At 40.1% G+C, this 12,251-nt stretch overlaps 1 long non-coding RNA gene across 6 annotated transcripts in view; it reads left to right on the plus strand.

Annotated features, from left to right (window-relative positions):
- LOC106730635 overlaps positions 1 to 12,008 on the plus strand; it is a 125,442-nt gene extending 113,434 nt beyond the window's left edge. For 3 of the 6 annotated variants that reach the window (XR_004323246.1, XR_004323244.1, XR_004323248.1), the window contains one exon: positions 1,572 to 7,329. This is a non-coding gene — a long non-coding RNA (uncharacterized LOC106730635). Of the gene's footprint in view, positions 1 to 1,571; positions 7,330 to 11,509 lie in introns of those variants that run through there. The other 3 variants (XR_004323250.1, XR_004323245.1, XR_004323251.1) reach the window with 3 other exon arrangements.
- The last annotated feature ends 243 nt before the right edge of the window (positions 12,009 to 12,251 follow it).

Consider the following 12,251-nt stretch of genomic DNA (forward strand, 5'->3'; position numbering starts at 1 on the left):
TTCTGACTTCCTGGCCATTAAAGACAGTAGGTTCTTTAAAGCCTTAATTTTCAGAGAGTTCCGATCCTGGGAGAAATACTAACCGTAGGATAGACTTTTGCGATTCATAAGGGATGAATTGAGAGATTTTCACAAATTTCCAAAGTCACGAAGAGAGAATAAGAAGCCATAGTGAGGCAGCCTCATTCATCAGCTAAATATCGGAGAACTTCACGTGTATCCGGGAGTAGTTGAAATCAAGACTGTCAAATCTGTGAATGAAAAGTTTCTATTACACACTTGATACAGTAAGAGTTTGTCATTGCCTCATTTCTCTATTATCTGTTCTCTAAGTGCCATATAACCTCACTCAAGGCATGGATATCTCTAGAAATGCAATTTCCCCATCAGTTTGTGTAATTATTTGATTAATTTATCTGTATCACTGTACTAGGTCCGTAAGGGTGGTACCTGCATATGTTTTCTGTTCACCATTGCATCCTTAGTGCTGAGCACCATGCCTCACACACAGTAGATAATCAGAAACCATTTGTTGAAAGGATGAGTGAATGAAAGAGTGGGATTCTTGTCTTAGCCATCATGCTAAAACATTCACATTCTGAAGTATTTTAGAGTACTTCCAGGTAGTCCTTTTGGGAAACTTTAGGTCTCTTGTGATAAATCTAGCATTACCAAATCATTTCTGAACATCTACAGAGCTGGTTTTGTGTTTTGTTAAATAAAGATTTTCAGTGGAAGTAAATATTCATAATTTAAGAGTGGTTTTTATTTCAAGAAAGAGTCAAAGGTCATGCTAGACAAAATATTTGAAAAAATGAAAATATTTGTAGATCAATTTTGGTCTGAATTCTTGGGTCAATAGTCAGTTATTGCCAAAATTCTTTTTAGAGAAGCTATATATTTTATTTCCCCACCTTCAGCTGGGACCTGTTTAATTGTCTTTTGCCTAACATTGAGTGTTCTCATTTAAATACGTTGGCTTAGTGGGTGAGAAATGATCATTTATCATTGTAATGTACAATTCTTCTATTTTTCATAAAATTCAGCATTTTCCTATTTGTCATTTGTATTTCTTTTAATGTTTTAAAGTAACCAAGTATTTTGATTTTTCTCCTTTGGGATCTTTTCCTTGCAGCTCTGCTTAGAAAGTCTGTTTTTTTATCCCAAGCTTAAATAATCATTTTTCTTCTTTTTTTAAAATTTCAGTAAATTAATTAATTAATTTTACATTTAACACTTCAGTTGTACTTAAATATAGAGTATTCTTTGGTATTTTCATAATTCTTTAATTTCAGGGTTGTTTTTTTTTTTTAAATGGAGGGACTGGGGATTGAACCCAGGACCTCGTGCATGCTAGGCATTGAGCTATACCCTCCGCCTTAATTTCGGTTTTTACTTGCTCTGTCTGTATGTGGTCTATGTACATGTGTCTGCGGCACCTTCCTTCTTTATTTAACCTTGTGATGTGAAGTTGCTGCTTTGGAGAAAGGGCTTTTCTCTATCATTTTTCATCTCTTTCCTCTGGCAGGGGAGTTATTTATTTCTAATTTCTTTTATCCTGTTTCCGATAGGTCTTAAGTTCCTAAATCTGCTTCCACAGTATGGGAGTGACTTTGAAAGGGAAGCTGAGGACAAGAGCAAGCTTGGCTTGAATCTCGTGTATGAGTGTTTATCACAGATGAAGAGGTCATTTTCTCCGGTGGAGCTATCTGACGTGGAGAAGAGACCTCAGTCACCCCTTGGCTGTAGACTGGCAGTGTTGCCTGCTAGACTGTGGGATAAGGTCTTTGGTTTTGATATATTGAAGTGAAAAGAAGAAGTAATTTACTTATATCACCTAATTTTTAGATATAGAGAAACCCAAGCTTAAAAGATAAACAAGGTAACATATCTGACAATGCTTAGCGCAATGCCTGACACGTAAAAAAGGGTAAGAGATGCTAGTTCGCCTTTTCTATACCAAACATGAAAGCAAAAATATCTTCTTTTTTTTTTTTTGAGATCCTATAACATAAACTCAAGAACATTGGCCTTAGAATCATATTGCCTTGTGAATAATTTCTGCTCAGTACTCACTAGCAGTGTAATGTCAGGTAAATTACATAACCTCTCTGTACCTGGTTTCCTAAATCAAAAACGAGAATCCAATTTTGTAGCACTTTGGATTATGCGTGGCAGCATAAAAAGAAAACCCCAAATTATAGTGGTTTATTTCTTTCTTCTGTGAAAGAATTACAGAGGGAGACCATTCAGGGAATGTACAGTGTCTTCTAGTATCAGGAACAAAGTTATTTCTATTCTGCGTCTTTAGCAAGGGATTTCCTTCCTTAAAGTCACATTAGAACCCAAGGCAGCTGCCAAAGCTCCAGTCATTTTGTGTACATTCCATGCATCGAGAACCTGAAATCAAATTTGGGCTGTCCTTCTAAGTACAAAGGAGAGAATTGCTAAGGTGTGTAGGTATCTAATGGTAACTCTTTTTCAGGGTTTGTGGGATAATTAAACAAAATGATGCATATAAGATGTCAAGGACCATACCTGGCACATAGCAGTTGAGCATCTATGTAGTACTTACTAGTGACCAATATTACAAAGCAAATTGGTCACAGTGTCAAGACCTGTATCTAAGTTCCCAGCTCTTCCCTATTGTTCATTTTTCATGTATTAATTATATATTAATGAGTAAATGATGTTAGGGTACTTAGGGGCTTCCACCAGCTACTGATGTGTGGGCTTTTAATGGGGTGAACCTCTGCCTGGTCCTCTCTTTCAAGGCCTGGAGGTTTGCAGATTCAGAAACCTAATTTTGTTAGCATAATGATAACAGATGTGTCTCTTAGAACAGACTCACAGTAAACAAGCCTACATAGACTAATTTAAAGTTACTAGCATGTTGATTTATTAACGTACACTGAGAAATATAATTTCCATAGGAAAGGACTCTGTAATCTTCGGCCCATGTATTCATTCCCTGTGGTCATCCAAGCCGAAACTAAATTTTTCCCCACCTCCCAAAGAAAATCAGATGACCTTCAACTGGAAAGCGGTACCCTGTAGCTAGGTCTCCTCTGTTGTGCCATGCTGGTCACACTGATGACTCTCTACATCTCCTTTCCCTTATATTTATTTCCCGTCTATCATTTACAGTCCCCATTTCCCCTCAAAAATCTATTAAATTCACTCCTAAGTCAGTTATTGCCAAACTTTGCTGATTATTTGGTGCTGAATCCTATACCTAAATCCAGGCTCAGGACTTCAATCTTAATCTTACTCAATCTTGATCTTAATTTATACTTCATAATGAATTTCTAGGGACTTCCAGCTTAGTAGCGCAGGAATCCAGATATTTAAAATTTACCCTGGATGATTCTGCTGGACGACTCTCTGTGACCCGCCCTGCTCTAGGGAGTTACTGGTCCAGTCTACAACTTCCAACATCCTAATATAGTCAGTGCACTGACATGAGGCTAGGAGCGGTGGGGTACGGAGAGCAAAGAGCTCTCTGAGAGGACGTTTTACCCTGCTGTCTTCTCCCATCACCCTTTAATCCCCACGAAATTCTGAAGGATCTTTTCCCTCCTGGCCTTGAGAATTAATGTTATAATGAGCTACTGTTACTCATTTTGTCTTCAAGGAAGTGACAATCTATCAGTACTCACCAGATTTGCTCAGTGGTTTAAGATGGGGAAAATGACTTACAAGCTAATTGAGGAGGAGAAGCTTTGGTGGGGAAGAGGAAGATTGGATAGATTAGTTAAGGACCCAGGATGACAGTGTTGTATAAGGTCAGCCTTGACTGGAGGGTAGGGTTTTGACAAGTGACAAATGAGAAATAGCAGTCCAGGCCAAGGGAACACCATGCACCTGGACACAGAGGCCTGACATTGTGGCTTGGTCTCTTTTGGGCTTAGACCAGAAGTCCGCTCTGCTCTTTCCCTTGACTTGACTGTAAGGTGGTTCCCCTGAGCCTGGGTGGGCTCCATGTGGGTGCCAGGTGTCGCCTGTGTTGAAAGGTTGGTTTCTAGAACTTTGAGAGCCTGGTTCAAAGCTGCATCTTGCAAACTAGGAAAGAAATAACAACACATAGGAAACTGGCTTGACTCTAAGCCCTGTGGGAGGTGAAAGCTGGAGGTGAATGGTTTCATTGTCTCTTAGTCTTCAGAGACCGCGGATTGTGTCGATATATACATTCTGATTCGTTAGCAAGACAGCCATAAAGAACTAAAAGGACCTCAGAGGCTGTTGTAAGTATTTCAGCTTCTATTCTCAGTCATTGGAAAGATTCTGGAAGGCTATGAGCAAAGGAGTGTCATGACATGTAGTGAAAGGAATCTCTCTGGCTTTTGTGCTGGAAAAATTGGGGGTGGGGGAGGGGAAGAAGCAGAGGTGGAAGCAGAGGCCTGTTAGAAGGAGGCTACTGCTGAAGTCCAGACGAGAGAGGATGGTGTTTTGAACCAGGTGGAAGTAGACTGGTGTGAAGGGCTCTGATTCTGTACATATTTTGAATGTAGACCAACTGACAGTGATTAAGGTATGAAACAGGAAGGAAGGAAAGAACGGAGCTGAGGGTGCAGTTTTGGCTGAGCAATTAGAACAGAGTTGACAGCAGATTGAGCAGAAACATTTTAGCATTTTAATATCGACTATAACAGCTAATGGCTAATCATTTTATAATTCTTTATGACAACAAAGGCATTCGTATATACACGATTACATTAGTTTATTATCAGCGCAATCTTGGGATGGGCTTGGTGCTATTATTATCCTTATTTATAGAAAGTAAAACTCTGGCTCAGGGAAATTAAATTTCTTGGCCTCAGATCGCACAGTTAGTTGGTGACGAGACTCGAATTTTATCCCAGTTCTGCTGGACCCAAATCCGGGTCACGGTCTGTCTGTTTGCCTTTTAATTTAATAAGCACTGTTTATCCAGTGCTTATTCGGACTAGAGTACCTCTGCTTTCACACTGTTTTCTCACACTCTAACCTACGGAGCCAGAGCAGCTGACGGCTAACGCCATTCTGGCCCGAAGCAGACACAGCGGGGGGGGACGGTGAGAGGAAAACTTAACTCCACGACTGTGCTTCCCTAAGACACGGGCACACTTAGCCATGCCTACCTGCGATCTGGAAGCGCAACTTCTTTTGCAAATTGCTGAGATACAGCAGGAGTGCAGTGAAAAGGAGGAGGCAATGGGGTGTCACGAAGGTAGCCCTTACCCCAAGACCAAAAGTTAGAAGACCTAGTTTAAGTTTTAGCATTTTAGCCTATTAGCTGTCTGATTGTGTTCCTGTCAAAACTGATAAAAATCTTATTTAGGATGGGGGGTAGGGTATAGCTCAAGTGGTAGAGTGCATGCTTAGCATGCACAAGGTCCTGGGTTCAATCCTCAGCACCTCCATTAAGTAAATAAATATATGAACCTAATTACCCCTCCCAAATAAAAACTAAAACAAATAAAATTTTATAAAATAGAACTACATTAAAAATCTTCCTTAGGATGGATTTATTATTATTAAAATTAATAATAATAATTAACAACTCATAAATGGCATTGATGACAAACATTATTTTGCTTTAGGCACCATTAATCCTGCAGAATCTTACTAACAAGACTTCTGTGACTGTTAGTCAACAGTGTTACTAAACAGAGCTGAGGACTCCTTAAGTCCATTGCTCTTTGTAGAAAACTTGCCATACTTAGAACTCTGAAACACTTGGACCAACCCTCTATTTCTTCCATTTGCAAGAATTCTGGATACAATTCATGAACCCTTGATTTATTGAAACCTCTAAAATAAGAATGTTAGGTAAAAACTTGCTAAGCTTTATCCTTTCCCTCTTCTTCCTCTCTGACCATTCTTTGTCCAGAAATGATTTGTCACTTTGGTCAAGGGCAGACACACGGCAAGGTGAACTTACATTGCATTGTTTGCCTGGTTCAGACAGGTGTATGTTTCCCTGAATGTCTCTCTTCATGATTTGCATGCCCTTCCTGAGCAGCAGTGTCAGCAAAACCGACTTAAAATAAATTAATCAAAGTGGTCCTGGCGGGGCAAGAAGGGGTATAATGGAATAACCTTGAAAGAAGACCGTTTACCCTTAGTGTAAAGATACCATCCCATGTAGGCTAGCCTATCTGTTGGCAGAATGGATTTTTAGCATATTGTCCACAGATGGATGATGCTAGCCATGACTGCAATCCCTTGGCCAGGGCTTCTGAGCCAGAAGTGTGTCAGACTCATTTCTGGAGAATGCTGAGGGAAACACTGCCACATACCATGTCTCACTCCTTTGCTGCTAGTGTTTTCCAAGTTAGCAACTGCATAAGCATATGATATTCTCAGTTAAGAACAGTGAGAAATCATCTGGGACCATCCTAAATTATTCTCTCTAGGAAACAAGCTGGAAGGTAGAAAGATTTTCAAGGCCGATTCCAATATTCTAAAATCATTTGAATCTGAGTGCCTTTCTGACCCTGGCCTGCCAGCTGCTCTGTTCTGCTTCTCCAGAACCGCATCCACATACGATTCCGCCGTCGACTGTCAGCATGGTAAGCAGGAGAGAGGCTGCAGCAAGAGGCAAATTCGATGTGAATGTCTCTACGGGCTTCTCTGTCACTGCAAGCTGATGCAACTACGTGATGAGCAAGGAGAGGATCCAGACCACAGAGAATCAGCATGCTGGGGCAGAAAGCCCCTGGAATGGGAGCTAGGAAGTGAGCTCTAGTCTAATGCACAAGGGCTTTTGTATGGATTAAATGGCATGATGTATGTTCCATGCCCAGTGACAGTCACATAGCAGATGCTCAGTCTTACCCTTTCTTGGTCCTCGTTCACAAACTAATTGTGGCATTGGGCAAATCAGCCACACACTGCAACCACATCCCTAGTGGAAGGATTGCTGATAATGCAAAGAGTGCACATTTAGACACCAGGTTGCCAAGCACTATGCTGGGTGTTTAACATAAATAATTTCATTTCATCCTCATAACAACACTCATATTAGATATTATCGTCGTGGGACAAATGAGACATCCAAGGCTCTGAGAATTTTAATAATTTGCCCCAGGTCATGCAGATTTTAAATTGACAGAGTTGGGTTTGTGGACTCCAATATCAAGGCCAAAGAGAGAAGTAGAAATAATGCTTCTCAAATTTTTCTTCATGGATTAAGAACAGGAACGTATGAAATGGTTTCAAAACTTCTATTTTATCTTTAAAAGTCATATCTAAAAACATATTTTAAAAGTTTCTTTTGTATAGCACAGGGAACTATGTTCAATGTCTTGTAATAACCTTTAACGGAAAAAAATATGAAAACAAATATATGTATGTATATGCATGACTGGGACATTGTGCTGTATACCAGAGATTGACACATTGTAATTGACTGTACTTTAATTAAAAAAAATCATATGAATTTATTTTCATTCCAGTCACACAATGTCTGATTGTTTTATTATAAAATGAATGCCTTATAGTTGTGTTTGTTTTTTAGTGCCTCATATCCCCTTTATGTGTTAGTTCCTAGATATGTGCACATCCAGAGATGTGATAATAGTACACTTTAGTGGGTGATCTCTATGTTTCCTTCTAATTTTAATAATATGCAGGTTTAACTAATTGCATTAGTTGTTAGGAAGTTAGGATTATAGAAACAGTGTTTAAATCAGTGTTACTTGGAAATGTAATGCTGTCTTAATGCAAGGACAATTGGTTTAAGTGTTGTTAATGGGGCAGTCTCCCTAGACTGTTGCAAGGGACCAGCTATTAGAGTTGACTGACTCCCTTCTCCTGAGTAAGTGTATCTCATAGAGTCAACTGCCATAATTCTAAGCAGCCCATCGGAGATGTGTGGGCGGCCTTGAACAGGGGGAATGTGGCATTCTCCAGCTCCCAAAGACCACAGCGCCTTTCAGATGACCCTCTCCTACAGCTCTAACCCATACAGTAAATCCCTAGTTAGTTGTCTAGCTCTGCTCATCCTTTGTAAATAGTTCCTTCATTAACACCTTTTCAATTACCTTTTGGCATTAGCCACCTGTTACTTTCTGTGATCCTAGTTTTTTCTCTTTCCGAGCTCTCCCCTTACCGTCCACTACTTGCTGGACATGTTGATTACAGTTTCACAGTCATCTCAGCTCCAAATCAGGACTCATCACAAACCTGCTCCTCCCGATGTGTTGTCTGACCTGGTGATATCCGCTGTCTCCGTTAATAACCCCGGCAGACACCCGGGTGTCATCCTAGCCCTCTCCAGCTCTCTCCACCCAGCCAGTCACTAATTTATATCAGTTCTCCCTCATAGGGTTCCTAAATTCACCACTTCTTCACCATCTGCACAGTTCTGCTCTCATTATTTGTCAAGTAGATTGCCTCCTAATGCATCCATCTGCCCCTAGCTTGCCTTCCCCATTTCTTTTCCATTGTTTCTCTTCTCACCATCATATATTATTTTAAAAACCTGTTCATGCCAATCTGCTCTATAAAACTTTCAGTAGCCTTTTATCACCTTAAAAATAAAGTCTAAACTCCTCAACAAAACATGTAAGCCCACCTTTCCTTTCCTTTCCTCTTCTCTTCTTTCCTTCTCTTTCTTTCTTTCCTTTCTTTCCTTCCTTCCTTCCTTCCTTCCTTCCTTCCTTCCTTTCTTTCTTTCTTTCTTTCTTTCTTTCTTTCTTTCTTTCTTTCTTTCTTTCTTTCTTTCTTTCTTTCTTCCTTTCTTTCTTTCTTTCTTTCTTCTCTCTCTCTTCTTCTTCTTCTGTTTGTCCTTTCTTTCGGTTTCTTCCTCTTCCTTTCTTTCTTTTCTTTCTTTCTGTTTTTCTTTCTTTCTTTCCTTCCTTCCCTTTCTTTTCCTTCCTTCCTTCCTCCCTCCCTTCCTTCCCTTTTCTCTCCTATCCTCTCCTCTTTTTTCACCTTCTTAGACATTTTTCTGATGCTTCTTCCCTAGAGCTCTATATTGAATCCTGCCACATCCCTTTGTCATAGATGGTTGAACTTCACACTTACTGCATTTGTATATGCTATTTGCTTTGCCAAGAATATCCTATGCATAGTAGTCCTTCAAATCCTGCCTCCAGCATCACTTTCTCTAGGAAGCTCTCCTAGATAACCACAACTTGTTTCGGTGTGTCTTAAGGGTTCCAGTGGCCCCTGTCCTTCAGGTGTTGGCATGTCCCAGGGCAAGTTACTCTGTTCTGCCGGCTTAAATACTGTCACTTTCACAGTGATATATAAACTCACAACATTCCTTAGAATTAAAAAATTATAATGTGTAGATAGTAAATGCTTAAGAAATAGTTCTAAGTTAGATAATTTAATTTTTATCTTTAAGTATTATGTAATAATTACATAGTGTATACTAGGATTTGCTCTTATATTATCTTCAGTAATTAATATGTGTTTTATAGGTTCAGCCTAGACTTCTTCCCTGAGTTCTAAACTCTAATACCCAACCATCTTCCTTTTCTTTTCTTTTTCTTTCTTCTTCTTTTTTTTTGAGAGGGGAGGTTATTAGATTTATTTATTTGGTTATGTTTGGAGGGGGTACTGTGGTCTGAACCCAGGACCTTGTGCATGCTAAGCATGTGCTCTACCACTGAGCTATACTCTCCCCCTCCTATCATCTTCCTTAATAGATATGTCAGACTCAACATGTCCTGATCCTTTCTCCAAAATCTGCTCTAATTGCAGCCTTTCCTAACGCAATTCGGGCAGCTCTATCTTGGCCACAAAAAACCTTGGAGCCATTCCCTACTCCTCTTTCTTTAAAGCCCAACATCCTGTCCATCAGCACATCTTGATGAGCCTACCTTATACACACACTCAAACTAGAACCACTTCTCATGTCCTCCACGGCCACCACCATGACCTATACGTCATTATTATTTCTTCTTACCAGCCTCCCTGCTTCTAACTTTGCCTCCTCACAATTTACTCCAAGGCTTCCAGACTGACCCTTTTAAAATAAGTCAGATAATGGAATTCTTTTGCTCGAAACTCTCAGCATAAAAGCCAACTTCCTTGTATTGGCTCACAAGGCTCTTATGAGTTGACTCTGGGCTTACTGAAATCAGCTCCTACTGCCCTACTCCGGGCTCAGTCTCTTTCAGCCACACTAGACTTGTTGCAATTTCTAACATTTCCAGACTTACTCCTTCCTCAGGATCTTTGCACTTACTGTTTCCTCTGCCTGCAGTGTTCTTTCCCCAGATATGTTCACGATTTGCTTTTGTACCTCCTTTGAGTCTTTGCTCAGATATCACCTACATGTAAAATCTTTCGTGATAAGCATATTTAAAATTATTCCCGTTTCCTGAAATTGTCTCCTTTACTGACTTTGTTTTTCTCCACAACACTTACCAATTTCTAACATACACTAGACTTTTCTTTTTTTAATTGAAGTATAGACTTTGCTTTTTAATTTTTGAATTTTGTCTCTTCCACCAGCACACACATATTCACATACATAATAAAAAGTAAGGTCCATGTAAACATAATTTTTGTTTTGTTCATTGCTGGACCCTGAGAATCTAGAAAATTGCCTTGGCCCATAGCAGACACCCATGAAGGATTTGTTGCTTGAATAAATTATATAAAAATGCAAATTTCAATTCTTTTCCATTTATCTAAAAGCTTCTTAAAATTTACTCTAAATTATATTCAGAAGAAAAATCGTGTTTTGATGACAAAATAAGACTTGGGATTATTTCATGTGTAGTTTAGATATTGAGTGTAATTTAAAGGTAGGTTGAAATGACATTATTTATTGTGGCAAAAACAACTTGCTTTCATGATCTAATGTTAGCAAGTGTATTTGGAGTTTAAAAAATCAAATTGCCTATATTTATAATGTTAGTGATTTGTTTCTAAGTTGAACCAGACACGTTTATATTTAAACCAATATTAAGTTGAAAAACAGTCAAAAGCAACTCAGTGCCTAATAGTGTTTAGTAGCCTGAATGAAAATATAATTCACACACATCTCATTCTTAGCTGTGCATCCTCTCCTAGACTTTCTTGGTGCCTGTGGCATTTTTGTGACTTACCAACATTGGAGGTAAGTTTTTCTGCCAAAATGAGTGAGGCTCTTGGCGTCTTCTGGACTTCCCCCACCTCCCAACATGGGAGAATTGTGAAACTTTCCAGAGGAAAAGTGCTTCCCTGGTCTTTCATCCTTCTCCCGGTGTCTGTTACTCTGGGTTTGACTGAAGCTGGTGAGATGTTCCATATTCTATATCCTTTCCAGCCTGTTTACTTAGACTACGTCATTGGGAGGCCACCAGCCCTTTTGTTTGAATTCTGTGACTCTCTACCTGGCCAACCTTTGGGTGGAATCCAGATAGTAACTTTGCCCCCTGCATTGCTTGCTGTCTGTGAAACAGTAAACAGGTTCAGTTTTGAACTGGCCCAGAGTAAATGGGTCTGGAGTTGTGTGGGCAAGAGAGAGGGATGACAGCCATTGAACGACTTGGAATGAATTTTTTCCAATCTTTTTAAATACTAGTAATAAATGCAACGGAAATAAAGAAAAAATGCTTTCTGAACAACCGACAAGATGATGAAAGCGGAGCAGGAAAAGAAGCAGATCTCCTGCAAGTTCACCTACCACGACGTGGACGCCACCAGCTGCGGGGCGTGTCCTCCGGGCAGCTGGTGAGCTGGTGCAGCTGCCAGCACCTGGCACCAGACGGTGGCTGAACCCAACCGTTATAAAAAGCAGCACTTCCTGCTGAAGGGCCTGCCCAAGGCCAGGAAAGAAGCACTAGCCCTGGAGAAGCCAGAAGTGATGAAGACGCACCTGCAGGATGTGATCATCCCACGTGTACCTACAATGGAAGACATTCAGCCAGGTGGAAATCAGGAGAAGATCCACAACTACCTGGGCGAGTTCCCCATCACCTGCAGGCTCCTGAAGCACAGACAGCCTGGCATCGGGGCCACACACTCACTCCCTTCTATCCCTCTCAAGTAGCCTGCTGGGCCGATTAAATGCACAGACTTCTCTAAAAGCAAACAACAAAAAAAGATACCCTCTAGAAGGGTCTTGGGCAACATGCATTTAAATATTTAATTCAGTTTTAGTTATTCACAATGGCCAAGTGGTGGAAACAGCCTCAATTGTCCATCAGTGGATGAATGGACAAAGAGAATGTGATAATATAAATACACTGGAAAATTATTCAGCCTCAGAAAGAAGGACATCCTGCCTTATGCAACAAGCTGGATGAAACTTGCGGGCACGTGCT

This window comes from Camelus ferus, chromosome 10 (genome assembly GCF_009834535.1).
Source record: "Camelus ferus isolate YT-003-E chromosome 10, BCGSAC_Cfer_1.0, whole genome shotgun sequence".
NCBI lineage: Eukaryota > Metazoa > Chordata > Mammalia > Artiodactyla > Camelidae > Camelus > Camelus ferus.